This window comes from Capsicum annuum, chromosome 5, assembly GCF_002878395.1.
Source record: "Capsicum annuum cultivar UCD-10X-F1 chromosome 5, UCD10Xv1.1, whole genome shotgun sequence".
In the NCBI taxonomy this organism is placed as follows: Eukaryota; Viridiplantae; Streptophyta; class Magnoliopsida; order Solanales; family Solanaceae; genus Capsicum; species Capsicum annuum.
In genome coordinates, this window is record NC_061115.1 from 93,533,289 (window position 1) to 93,548,781 (window position 15,493).

Below are 15,493 nucleotides of genomic sequence, written 5' to 3' on the forward strand. Positions count from 1 at the left end.
ACGGCATAATTATGAGCTTGCAAGCTAAATGGTATGATGATACCATGATGTACTAACATGTGATTCCTTAGTTAATGAATGACGTATGTGAAACTTGTTTTAATTAGGCGTAATAGGGGTTATATAGATGAGTCGTGAAGGTGTGGGTCTTGAATGACTCATACTGGAAACTCACGTTTGCCGACATGAGGGTTTGGTCTAAATGACTGTGTACATCGTTCACACTATTGATATATTTTTTATATAGGATTGATATAGGGTCCGTGCATTTCCTGGTCTTTCTTAATACCTCCAATTCATGCAACTAATATGTATTGGGGCCCTTTCCGCAAGGGAAGCTGAACCCATATAGCTCATGGATGCTTGTTTATGATGGTTGAGCTACATAGTCCAGGATAATGTATTACTATCATGCTAAACCTTGTTCTGTACTCCAACATCTACTATATATATGCATACATGAATATGAACATGTACAGTGATTCTGAAATTAAACTTTTGACTGATATTATTTTATCCTTATCTTGAGTTACATGCAAGTGATCACCACTGTAACCATCTTCGGATGTTGTATCCCCATATGATATAGGATCTAAAGGAAATTGTACTTTTCCTACAAAATGGAAAGTGATCTCAGACTCGGTCATTCACAGTGATATGGTGAACTTCCATTCTCTGGAAGTCTTGATCATTCCATCGATTTTCCTTCCATAATTTAGAATTGAAGATTTTATATTTACATTATCATTTTATTGTCATTTCCATTTTCAGGGTCGGAGGCATGTCCTAACGTAAGTTGTTTTTTGGTATAGAGTTTTTGTATATTACTGTGGACTGGGTATTGGTTGTTGAAATTCTCAGACTTTGAGTTATTGTTTACTCTATCTTGTATATATTTGGAATTATCTGCTGAGTAGTGTATCATGTTCTATTTGACTAGGAAAAGGGGGTGGTCTCTGGTCCTCGGTGGACTTGAGATACCCATCATGGCTAGGCCCTGGTTTGGGTCATCATAGGAGACCACCTCCTTTGCCTAGTCGAACATAACATAATACACTATAGTGGCTAAATTCCGAACATATACAAAAATAGATAAAGATGAGCTTAAGAAATCTAAGATGCATCAATGACCAATACCTAGTCCACCGTAATCCATAAAGCCTCTAAATCGAATTGAACCAAAAATCAATATAAGTTAGGACAAGCCCCCGCCGATATCCAAAACTAGTACAAATAAAAGTCTATGACCAAAGGAAAAAAACCATGAAATAAAGCTCTTCCGGAGAATGGAAGCTCATCAGTTCAAGCTGACTGCTAATAATTTTTAAATTCTATCACTGCACAGGAAAAGCAGAAGTGTATCTGATTACTACATCGTGTGGGAATACAACATCTGGGGATGGTTTATGGGTTGAGTGCTAGCATGTAACTCAGAGAAGAGATAAAATAATGCCATGGTCAATAGTTTAAAATCATCCAAATCCTATGCACACAATCATATGGATATACAAATACATAAATATATCATGTCGGGATAGGGAATAAGGCTTAGCATGAACTTTAAAATATTAGCCTAGACTGTGCAACTCAACCATCATATAAAGTCACCCACGGGCTATATGGGCTCAACTCTCCCTACTGAAAGAGCCCCAGTGTATGTAGCCACACGAACTAGAGAATAATCATATGTATATATGTATCATGGGGGACTCGAACCACCCAGTAATATATCAAGGGTGATGTGAACACCTTGTCAGTTAATAAGGGGGACTCGTACCACCTGGTTATAAGCAAAGGATTCGAACCCCAGGCCAGTTAGACCCCCACACCAGAAAATGCAGTTTCTAGTATTGATCCCTCGGGACCTCCACCTTCATGGCCTAGCTGCACAATCCATTTTTGGCCTAGTCAAAACATTTTTCACACATTCCCGTCAATTGAACTTTATTACACCTTATGGCATACACTGTTGGTATCTTCATACCAACTACAGTTGCAAGGTAATATCATCATACTATTACAATTCCCTTAACTTGGGGAAACAACACCCCTTTTTCATTAAATCAATGTGGGGGAATGCCACGACCCTTTTTGTTCATTAAATCATAACCATTATGATTTAATAACCTCTTTATATCATGCAATGGTTACAAAAGTAGTTCAATGTACATCTATACTCATATTCAATGACAATTTCACAAAATTGAGTCAAGGCTATACCAATTTAGTTATCCACACTAACAAAATTAGGGGAAAACCTGACCCCCTAGTCCATTCACTATGCCCATGCACCCAATATGTTCCAAACTATCAATTCAATAATGTTCAATAACCCTCAACCCACATCTATAATCATTAATTTAATCTCATGGGTACAATTATAAACACTTGTTTTTGATAAATTAAGACTTAGGGAGGAGTAACATGCTTGAAAGTGTCATAATTATGGAGAAGAAACCGTTAATTGATCTCTAGATGCTCAACTTTGAGAAACCCTAGATTTTTCTTGTCTTAGGGATTTGAGAAAGTAGAGAGAGTATTTTGATTTAATAAGGATGAAAATAATGCCCCAAAGGTTTTTTATGGTCGTGGGTCTTATGTGGGGAAAAAGGAAATCACAAGAATTCTCCCACTTAATAGTTCAGAAAAAGATGCCCAATCATCACAGGTCATATTACGACTCATGATGTCTGGCTATGAGTTGTCTCCCCAACTCGTAGTTTGGGCAGTAGCTCAAGGTCCCTCCACTGGTGACCCTACGAGTCATACATCATGACTCGTCAAGTGACCCAACAACTTGTAGGGTCCCAGTCGTAGTCAAGATAGAAATATTTGGGTAACACACTGGTCACCCTACGATTGGTACCTTATGACTCGCGTAAATTCATTACAACTCGTTGAGTCTAATAGTGATCAAGGAATAAACAAGAGGCAACCTCCTCTAGTTAAGCTATGGTTTGAATCATATTAATCGTAATGTCATGTTATGACTCATTAAGAGAATTGTCGTTTGAGAAGTGAGCTCAAAGGTCCAAAATTATCAAGGACCGAAATTTAGGATGTTACATTCTCCCCCTTAGGATCATTCATCCTCAAATGATGGGACAAGGTATCCATTAGCATGATTTAACACAAAACACAACCACTCTTTCCTTTAACAACGATAAAAAATAAAGATATTAAGGAATACACATACCTTACGCACAATTATCTAGAATGGGGAATAAGAATGGATATTCGGACCTCATGTCCTCTTTAGCTTCCCGAGCAGCTTCTTCAACCTTATGATTCCTCCATAGGACCTTCACCCAAGCGACATCCTTAGTCCTTAAATGACGGACTTGCTTATCCCAAATCTTAATTGGGACTTCTTCAAAAGATAAGGAATTTAAAATGCCAACACTCTCAAAAGGGACAACAAAGAAAGGATCACCTACGCACTTCTTCAATATCAAGACATGGAACACCGGATAGACAAAACCTAAAATTGAAGGCAAATCCAACTTGTAAGCCACATTGCCTACTCTCCTAAAGATCAAATATGGTACAACATATCGGGAACTAAGCTTCCCCTTCTTCCCAAACCTCATCACTCCTTTCATAGGAGATACTTTCAAGAACACCTAATCGCTAACATCAAATTCTAACTTTCTACGCCTAACATCCGTATAGGACTTCTGGTGACTTTAAGTAGTCTTAAACCTATCCTTAATCAGCTTCACCTTTTCCATGCCCTGATGGACTAAGTTAGGACCAAATAATCTAGTCTTACCAACTTCAAACCACACAATAGGAGAGAGACATCTCCTAATATAAAGAGCCTCAAACAGAGCTATCTAAATACTGGAATGATAACTATTATTATATGCATACTCTATGAGAGGTAAATGACCAACTGTAGCAACCCAATTTTCTAGAATCAGAACATCACACAGTGCTCATGATCCTGAAGGACTACAAGCTAACCCTCTATTGATATTGTACCTGAGCACTGCATAATATAGATAATAAATGCAGAAACTAGCCATAAGGTTCAAAACATCTAAAAATACTTAAAACTGAAAACTAAATAGTGATACATCTGTCCAAAAAGCCGCTAAACTGTGGAGTTGATGAGATATGTCCCCAACTAACTCCGTCTACTGAAAATAAACTAAATCTAATACGATAATAAAATGAGGATCATCCTCAAATGAAGAGGACTCACTGCTACGTCACTGCTACAGATTGGGACTGAGCTGCTAGGGATACTCTAGATCTCGTGCCTCTGAACCTATGGTGTCAAATAAAACACCATAGTGCAAATGCATCAGTATGGGGATGTACTGAGTATGAAGATGAGGTAAGGCTAAATGTAAGGGCTTATGCATGAACAATTACTTAACTGAATAATCATGAGAATACTAGATGAGGACATATGCATGAATGCATAAACCATAACTAAAACATCTTAACTCGAAATACTGAAACTCGAATACTACTTTACTAACACCTGAATGCACTACTAATACTGAGATATTGAACAACTGAATCTCCTGATATAGAAAATTGAGTATTGACATCAAGATTAGTCCTATCTAGTGAGTGATCTAAAAAACTGATGATACTAAAGATGATTAACTAAATCTACTCATATCAATGACTGAAAGCTGAGCTTAATACTCTCGATTGACCGAATCTGAGATCAAACCTGTCTAAAGGATGATCCCTAAATCTACTATCAATAATAAGAAAATATTATGTCTGAGATCAAACCTATCTTGCTGAAGATCTCTGAATCTGATAATGAGATTACTCAATTGAATCTGAGACTGAGATCAAGCCTATCTAACGGGTGATATCTGGATCTGATAATGAGATTACTCAACTGAATCTGAGACTGAGATCAAGCCTATCTAATGAGTGATCTTTGGATCTGATAATCAGATTACTCAACTGTATCTGAGAATGAGATCAACCTATCAAATGAGTGATCTCTGAATCTGATAATATTGATATTGAATAACTTTATGAGGGACTAGCCCTATCTAGCAGGTGGTCTATGAATCTATGGAACTATCTGAGTTCCTTAGTGTGATAGGTGACTGTATCCAACAGTCCTGATTTATTAGTTCTACTCTGAAGACTGATACTAAAACTACAACCATAGGAGTGCTCACTTAACCGACATGCCCCAAATCTGAACTGATGGGATCCAACCTATAACCCCAGATGGAAGGGTGTCAATACCGTTCCACGGGTAAAGATATCAACTCTAGTCAAGCCTCTCTAACGGGTGACCCTCATAGAAAGTCAAGCCTTATACAGTATAATAGTCAAGCCTTTTCCTAACGGGTGACTCCTGCAGCCTGCGCTTGCTATGCAGTTTTAGATTTCAAGGATTGCTCCTAATGACTCTTCCTCTCTAACGGGAAGCCGCCATCCCTGTACTCGCTCGGTGCTAGCTCCTACTCCTAACTAAAAGTCCCTAAACTGATTCTTAATTGAACTTAAACTGAGCTGAATCTGATACTGATTATGTTTATTGAATGATCTGACTGGGTTAAGCTGAATTCACTTGGTTCCGTATTTGATGGAATATTACTGAATCTCGTTAGCTGATTGAATGATACTAAGCTCTAAAAGATTACTCAAACACTACTGAGGTCTGAACTGAACACACGAATACTACTAGATCTGAGCTGAGTGCTGAACTGAGGCTAAAATACTAGCGATACTGAGATTACTTAAGTTCTATATCTATCTAAGAGTACATAGTTCTATAACTCACTGAGTTCTGAGAATCGTGGCTTGACTGAGATTATCATGAAAATTGACACTGGCTCTAGACTGTAGCTAAATTGTCGAGTATAAATACCCCCAAGACTCAATAACATAAAAGTAAAACATAACCATTCACCATCACAATCACTAAAGCATCTCTTCAAGTATTTAAGAATCATAAAGATGTAATAACATAGGGAGACATGCTATTGGCTCATACTTCTTTCGACAAGGTCTTGCATCAAACACTTGGCATGTATTAAAGTTTTAGCATGTATCGAAGAGCACGTAATTGGGGAAACTTCATGCTATCATGTCACAATTCACTCATTAAAGCTTTTCAACAAACACTTGGCATGCATGAGCTTACACATAATTGGGGATTTCTAGTCAACATACTATAATGGCTCTAATTCCTTCGCATAAGCATTTTATCAAACATATGGGGAGCATGCTTTGGTTATTGAACAATTACTACAATGAATTGACATAAACACATCACTTAACATGCAACTTGAAGAGGGTTTATCATAAACATCATACAATTCATCACATACTAGAATCAACTCTTGAGATTTTATAAGTAAAACATGAATTTAACTCAATAATAACATGAACTTCAATTTTAATTCACATGAATCATGAAAACTCATAAATATAAGATCTTTGAATTTAGAAAAAGGAGTCTTGAACTTCTTGGGTGAAGAAACCTAAGAATCAACATCTAACATACCTTGCAATGTAATTCATGAAAGATTCACCATGAAACCTTGATGATTTGGGTTTTGGATTAGAAACCCTAGGTCTTGTTCTTGAAGAAAATTGAGAGAAAACAATGATATTTTGGTTTTAATATGCTGAATCTCGTGTTAAAGAGTATATATAGGGGTTGGGAAAAGACCCTTTTTGCCATTTGAATTAAAATCCAGAATTGGAAAAATCCCAATTTTACCTGCTGGTGTGATGTGCCATAATCACATCAGCTTACTGGAAATTGGACAATTGGGAAACTGAGCTTTGGTGCGATACGGTGAAATCACGTTGCCACCTTGGTTGCAAACTGGAAAGACACCGAGACACGGTGGATTCGCAGAGGCTCACTAAAATTTAACAATTTCCATTTTGGCTGGCTCCGCGACACACTAAGTTCCAGGTGGCACACTATCTCACTAAAATGGCTGTAACTCTTCGCCCAAGTGTCAGATTTGGGTGAATTTCATATCGACGGAAAGCTTATTCAATTCTCTACATGACAAAAAATCGATATTAGGAAAATTCTATATGCTTTAAAATGTTTTTCACTTTGGAAGTCACTTCTCGATCTTTTAAGGCCGGATTAACACTTCACTTGACACACTCTAAGGCTCAGACTACAAGAAAATTTTGCGGGGTCTTACATCCACCCAACTACCATCAAAGTCAATCACATAGGTCCTTAGCATATCTTAGAAGGTTTGAATAGTCCTCTTTTCTTATCTGTCCATTTGAGGGTGGAAAGTGGTGCTAAGGTTCACCTTTATTCCTAAACCTCTCTAAAGAGAATACCAAAAGTGTGAAGAGTTTTGTGTACCTTGATCAGATATGATAGAAAAAGGCACACCATGCCACTTGACGACCTCTTAAATGTAAAGCTTACCATAATCTTATGCTTAATAATTACTCCCCACCAGCAAAAATTGAGCGGACGAAGTCATCCTATCCACGATGACCCAAAACAAATCAAACTGACTTCTAGACAGTTGAAGACTAGTAATAGAGTCTATGTTAGTTACTTTGCACTTTCACATGGGCAACTCAATCTCTTGAGATAAACCACTAGGCCCCACGTGCTCCACCTTCACTTGCTAGCAAACCATACTCTTGGCCATGAAATGGTTCACATCTCCCTTTATGTTATTCCACCAATATATCTCTTTCAAATTATGGTATATTTTTGTCATATTGGGATGAATAGTAACCTTAACTCATGAGCCTCAACCAAGATCCTCTCTTACAACCCATCAATATCGAGAACACATAATATACCTTGGTACCTTAGGGTACCATCACCACCAATCTCAAAAGCCATCACCTTCTGCTGACCCATATCGTCCTTGATTTATATCAAAATAGGATCCGAAATTTGATTCTCATTTACCTCAGTACCAAGAGAAGACTTTACCACCTCTTGAACAATCACACTTCCATCTTCAAAGTCTAAACGACGAACTCCAAGATTAGACAAATAGTGAATATTCTTTACCAAGCCTCGCTTCTCCTCATCCATAAAAGATAAGATCCCCTTAGATAACCTACTAAGAGCATCAACAACCACATAAGATTTTCTTGGGTGATAATGGTGAATCATTTTGTAATCTTTAAAAAACACAAGCCATCTTCTTTGCCTAAGATTCAACTTCTTCTTGGTGAACACGTACTACAAGCTCTTGTGATCAGAATATATGTCAACATGGACCCCATTCAAATAATAGTGACAAATCTTTAAAGCAAAAACTACAACCAACAATTCCAATATCAAAGGGAACCATCCTTCTTACGTACTAAAAGTACGGGAGCATCCTACAGAGAAATACTATGGCGAATAAAACCTTTATCAAAAAGATCTTTCAACTGCTACTTAATTTTTTTTAACTCAGTTGGAGCCATTATGTAAGGAGAGATAGAGATAAGAAGGGTTTTCAAAATAATATCAATCCCAAAGTCTATTTCCCTATCGAGAGGAATACTAGGGAGATCATTAGGAAATACTTAAAGAAACTCATTGACTAAGGGAACAAATTGCAAACAGGGAACCTTAGAACCAGAATCCTTAACCTGAACTAGATGATATAGGAACCCTTTGGAAATTAGCTTCTAGGCCCTACGATAAAAGATGAGCCTTCCCTTAGGTGATAAAGAACTACCTTATAACTCAATCACTGGTTCATTTGGGAATAAAAAATTGACTCTTTGGGTTCTACAATCAAGAGACGCATAGCATGAATTGAGCCAATTATCATGTCCTGAGGCTACCTCCTAGTCGTGACAATGGTTCTTATGACAACAAGTGACCACAAGCTAACCCATGAGTTGGTACCTACTCTTAGCACTAAGTAAAATGACAATAACACAACATGTGCAGAAAATAAGCTGATAAGATTTTATCAACTGAATACTAAAATGCATATATAAATTACTTATCTAAAATATCTGATAAGTATTGAAAACTAAACTGTATGTTTAAAATAACTAATAATACTAAAAAAATTGATTAATAGTTTAACTATCTATATGAAAGTGTCTAAACATCATGAGGAGTTAATGAAACAAACCCCAACTAACTTTGACTGACTAACCCGAACGAAGTATTAAAATAACTATAAAAGCACATCATGTACTCGATGGAAGAGGACTCACCAACAGTGCTGCTGAGTATCGGTGAGCTATCTAAGAACGGCTGGGAAAAAAAACATCTAGACCTATGTTATAAGACAATATAGCGCAAAGGAAAAGTATGCGGTTAGTACTTTGAATGTACTGGTATGTAAGATAAGGACAGACTGAAATACCTGAGATAACTGAGCGTAAATGTATGATTATGTAATATCTAATAATGAAAGACCAAGCATAAAACATATTTCTGAGATAATCTCTAATCTGAAAGACTAAATTTTTTATAACTATATAACTAAAAATTTGTACACTTGGTCAACCAAACCTGAACTAAGATATATTGACTACTATGCTGAGACTGTGGGAGGTATCATATAATCGACATGCCCCAATCTAAACTAATTGGGGTCAAACCAATAACCCTAGTTGGAAGAGCGTCAGTACCGTGCCACGGGTACTAACACTGGCTGTGTGGATCCACTAAACTGGAATCTCAAAGGACTAAGGAGTCACCCTTTACTGAAAGGTGCTCTCATGAGATATGTGTCAACACTCAGCTGGAAGGAAGACATCTAAAACCTATGCTGGCTACTTAGTTCTGGGACTCAGGGACTGCTACTAAATGTCACAACCTCTACTGAAAGGTGTGCCCCCATCCCTAGATTTATTCAATGCTAAATCCTACTCCCAAATAAACTGACACTAGTACAGAACTGGACTAAATTCAACTCAACATTATTTCTGATAGTGCTCATCATGATTTTAAATATTTGAGTATAATGATAAGGTTAAGGTTCATGGCTTAACTGACTTATTACTTGACAATGTAAAATCATATAAAACACATAGGTATTGTGTATTCATAACCCGCCAACACTGAATAATCATAAAATATGTTATCAAAGCTTAAAACTATAGCATGAAATCATAGTTCAAAGACCCAAAGCATAAATATTTCACCCAGTAAGTAAGAAGCACAAACTGAAACATGGGAATGTATTAATCATAAGAAAAACAACCTGACTACATGGAAAAATTTATAATTTGGGGATTTAACCTAAAATCAATGGAATATGACATGGAAATTTGCAATCCAAAACATGAAATAGCTTAATTCACTTGGAAACACTTGTAGATATGACTTGTAGGTGATTTAGTAAATAATTCATGGATAACTTTCATGAGAATCATGAATGATTTTATAAAGTAGAATAAGATTTATACTTTTAAAATTAAAATAGGGTTTTTGGGGCTTAGTGGGTGGAAGCGACCCATTGATGAACACCCCACATACCTCAATAGCTAGGTTCTTGAAGATTGCTTGAACTTTGGAGCTTGAACTCTTCGATTCTCGGGGAAATGAGCTTGGATTATGTTCTTGGGAAGGATGAGGGTTTCTTCTAAGTAATTTTGAGAGAAGGGGTAAATAATGCTCCTATAGAAGACCCAAATCGTATTATGGACAAATTGGGTTGTGGGAAAAAAATACTTAATTGCCTCTTAAATTCTTTAATCAAGAAGATGGGAATAGGACACCAATGCGCTGCACCCCTCTCTCCTAGGGAGAAACCAATGTACCGTACCCTTCTTTCCCAGGGAGAGACCAACACACTGTGGACTCCATTACCATGGGAAAGAGCTATATGCCGTGGTTTTATCACGGGGGCATTCTGTCTCCGCTATCCAAACATATCCTAAACCCCATCCAAAATTCTCGAAACTCTCTCAAGACATAATTTTAACCTCCCTAAACATGAATCAACTCAAAAACCAATGTACCAGGGTCGGGAAGGCCACAATAAAAATTTATAAATTTTTTGGGTCATTAAAATAACTAAGTCCTCAACAGTTAGTAAAAATTTTAAGCCTTGGACCTCTTAAGAAAGCAACTACAACTGAACCAAGCTTAGAATCTTACTAGGTATTACAATATCTCCCTCTTGGGAATATTCATCCTTGAATAAGACTGGTTAGACTAAAAATACTATAGAAACTGTGATTATATACTGAACATGCATGCTTGGAACATGATTACATAATTGAACCTGAAGCCTAATACATGAGATGGACTGATTTTGTGATTGCATACAATGATATGAGAATGGTTACATAGCGGAACAGAGAATAAAAAAAGTCAATCTAAGGAAAATTGTTACCTCAAGCTGAATCTGAGTTTACAGAGAAAAGATAAGGATACTTGGTTCGCATATCTGCTTCTGCTTCCCAAGTAGCTCCCTCAACAGACTAATTACGACATAGAACTTTAACTAAGGAAACTTTTTAATTCCTTAGTCAATGAATCTGGTGATCAAGGATATCAACTAGGACTTCTTCGTAGGAAAGGCTATTCTTAACTTCCATACTTTCTTAAGGAATAACAGAATCTAAATCACCAATGCATTTTTTTAACAAATAAACATAGAACATCGGATGTACTGATGTCAAATTTATAGGTAACTCAAGCTCATAAGTAACCTTGCTAATATGGTTCAAGATTCTATATGGGCCAACATAGCATGGACTGAGCTCCCTTTCTTGCCAAATCTCTTTGCTCCTTTCATAGCTGAAATCTTTAAATTGACTAAGTCACCAAAATCAAACGTAAGATCCCTTCTCCTTACATCTACATAATATTTTTGACAACTTTGGGTGGTCTTCAACCTTTCCTAAATTAACTAAACTTTATCCATAGCCTTAAACACCGAATTTGGACCTATCAAAGAAACCTCACCTACCTTGAACCAACCAATTAGAGATCTATATCTCCTCCTATTGAGAGACTCAAACAAAGCCATTTGAATACTGGAGTGATAACTATTGTTGTAGGTGAACTCAATTAAAGGTAAGTGGTTATCCCAACTACCTTTAAAGTCAATAAAACAAGCCCTTAACATTTTCTCCAAAGTCTAAATGATCTGTTTTGCTTGACCATCTATCTGAGGATGAAAAGCTGTACTGAGATTCTTCTGAAAAGCCTTCCAAAAGTGAGAGGTAAACTATGTACCTCTGTCTGAAATGATATATAATGGAATCCCATGCAACTTAACCAATACTTTGATATAGAGTCAAGAATAATTCTTAGCAGAATACGAAGTATCAACTGGCAAAAAATAAGCTGATTTGGTCTTTCTATCCATAATGACCTATATCTAATCATGCTGACGATGCATATGAGGCAACCCTATCACAAAATCCATGTTCTCTACTTCCCACTTCCAAGTGGGGATGCTAAAATCCTACAATGTACCACTAGGTCTTTGGTGCTCAACTTTGACCTACTGATATTTTGAACACTTAGCCATAAACTCTGTAATATGCTTCTTCATGCCATTCCACCAATAGATTTCATGTAAATCATGGTACATCTTAGTTGTTCCTGGATAAATAGAGTACCATCCACCATGTACTTTTGCTAAAATTTTCTACCTTAAACAATCAACACACGAAACACATAAACTACCATGACAATGAAGCACACTATCTCCCCTTAGGAGAAAACCTCCATATTCTGATCTCCAACTGCCTCCTTTAACTTAACAAAACTGGGATCCCTAACTTGCTTTTCTTTCACTTCGGCAACCAATAAAGATTCAGAACCATTTTGACCCCATACACTACCTTCAGCTGAATCCACTAATCGAACACTGATGTCACACAAAACTACACCTTAACTAGAAGTATAATGTAGTCGATTGTAAATATAGTAACCCAACAAAGTTGGGGTCGATTCCATAGGTATAATGTGAATAACTACTTTTCTTGATATAATCCACGAGCATTACAAGAAAGTAAATAGAGGATGTTGGTATCAATCGCAAATAATAACCAATTCTTAAGTGCTTTTAAGTTGAAATCAATATGAGATGAACGCTAGGTCAGTATTCCTCCTGGCTTCTCAGCTACATTTATTTCTCATGATAAACCCAATTTTTCTGTTGTTCTGCATGAAAAGCCTACAATATAGGTATTATCTATGGCTTAGAAGATAAATTTTACCCTTTAACTTGGTTATTATCTTAGGGTGTCTCCTTATTTCCCCTTGCTATGACCTCAGTATACTTGGTTATTATTTTACTATCTTAATCTTGGTTTCCAAATCACAAGCTTCTTAGTTATTGAATGGACATGAATATAGGCCACCTTAAGATATTGTAGCTACTTAAGGCTAATTATTGTGAAGAAGAATAAAGATAGATGCAAAAACCCTAGAACAATTGAGTCTCACACTTCTGCTATGTATCTAATCCACCAGGGTTCCCATAACCCTAGATGAGGAGATTAGCCGCTCATGTTTGTGCAAGAAACCATGATTATCAATAAAGAACAGATAAAATCAATTGCACAAGAATAAGATTAATAAGCTCTAAAGTCTTTAATTGAATAAAACCTTAAAAATCTCATGAATAATTGTAAATGTATGTAGTAATGTGTAATAGCACGTAAAAGAACATCACAACATGTAACCTAATAAAGATGAACCCTAGGGTATTTATAGTATCTCAAAATAATATATAGATCCTACTAAAATAGGAAAGGTAAAGTTATGGTGGTAGTCGGTACTACTCGGTATTCATTCGTATCCTCAGCTTATGAGTCGTACCCTGCCAATGGTTATCCTCAGCTTACGAGTCGTACCCTGCCAATGGTTATCCTCAGCTTATGAGTCGTACCCTGCCTTGTCATATCCATTCCAATGTTTGATATTCTTAAGGCTTTAACTCTTTATTAAGCATATAATTTCTTCTTACAAGTCATACCTGAGTGTACGACTCGTGTCCTTCATTCGTATTCACCTGGGAGTTCTTCTTTTCTATGTCTTGAACACTGGTTTGTATATGACATACCTATACGAGTCATACTTAAAATTACAGCTCGTATACCTTTAATACTTCAAATCCTAGATGGTAGCTTAGATTCTGTTATGCTCATACCTTCCACATATGACTTATACCCTGTCTTACGACTGGGTTACTTGAGTCGTATATTGATCATTCTTGGATCCTCAGTTTGGCTGTTGGTTTTGTTATTCATACGATTTAGTATATGAGTTGTATTGATTTGTTGCAAATTAAAGACTGACTCATATACTGGTGATATGAAGGATATTTTTGGTGAAGTGATTTTGAATCTACGTGTTGAAGAAATTGAGTTGACGACTTTGGTGACAAGTTGTCAACCTATTGATAAGTTATCAGAGGAAGCCGTCACCCATAGACAGAATCTATATGTTGAAGAAGTCAAGTTGACGACTTGGGTGATAAGTCGTCAACCTATTATTAGTTATCAATGGAAGTCGTCACCTGAAGACAAAACATAGATGTTGAGGTAGTCAAGTTGATGACTTGGGTGATAAGTTGTCAACCTATTGATAGGTTATCAGTAGAAGTCATCACCTGAAGACTGAAAGAGAATGGAAGACTTAAACTAATGACTTAGTTGACAGGCCATCAACAAGTTGATAAATCGTCAACTTTGTCGTCAACTATTATGCGGAAATAGTGGGTTTTGAATTTCAAATTTCGAAGGCTTAAGGATATTTATAGCAACTATTAGGTTTTCATTGGGCATTTTGAACTTATTCCAAAATAATAGTTTTTACATTTAGAGCTCTGAAGTTTGAATTCAATTTTTCAAATTATTGTTTTAGATTTGGTAATTCTCTATTGAACTTGGAAGACAAAAATCTTTAATTTCATTTTTTGTAAGTTATTACTTTTGAATTATGGATTTAATCTATACTATCTCTTTCTATCTCATGAGGAACTAAATACCATTACTAGAGTTGTGGGATTATGAGTTTTTTTATTGGATTAATAGTTGGCTAAGATTCGATTGACTGAGGGAACATCTTGATTATGAATGTTTTTTGTTGGTTGCAAATAATAGTCTAGCCGTATGATTGGTTTGCTTGAATTGAGAAATCAATTAAAGGAAGTGAATTATCAACGGGGATTTGGAAAAACCAACTTTCTATCTAATGATTAATGCTGTAACAAGATTAATCAACTCGAGATAAAATTAGTCTGAATAAGAGGTTTTCCTAAGTTTGAAAGAATTAGGAAATCCAGCATCTAAGTAGGTTGAAAGACGCTTGGATTAGCTATCTATAATGATAATTTGTTGTTTCCTATATGTCATGATTATTTAATGCCACAACTATTATTCAATAAAAATCAATACTCATCGTGATCACAAATCTAGTTTTACAACATTATTTATGGGAAATATTGAGTTTGAGTTGCTAAAACAAGTTGAAACATTAACAATTGTTTGATTGATAAAAACCCCCAATCAAAGGGAACTATTAACTATTAGCTTGTTAAATCACAAATAACCTTGATTAACACCATATTCCCTA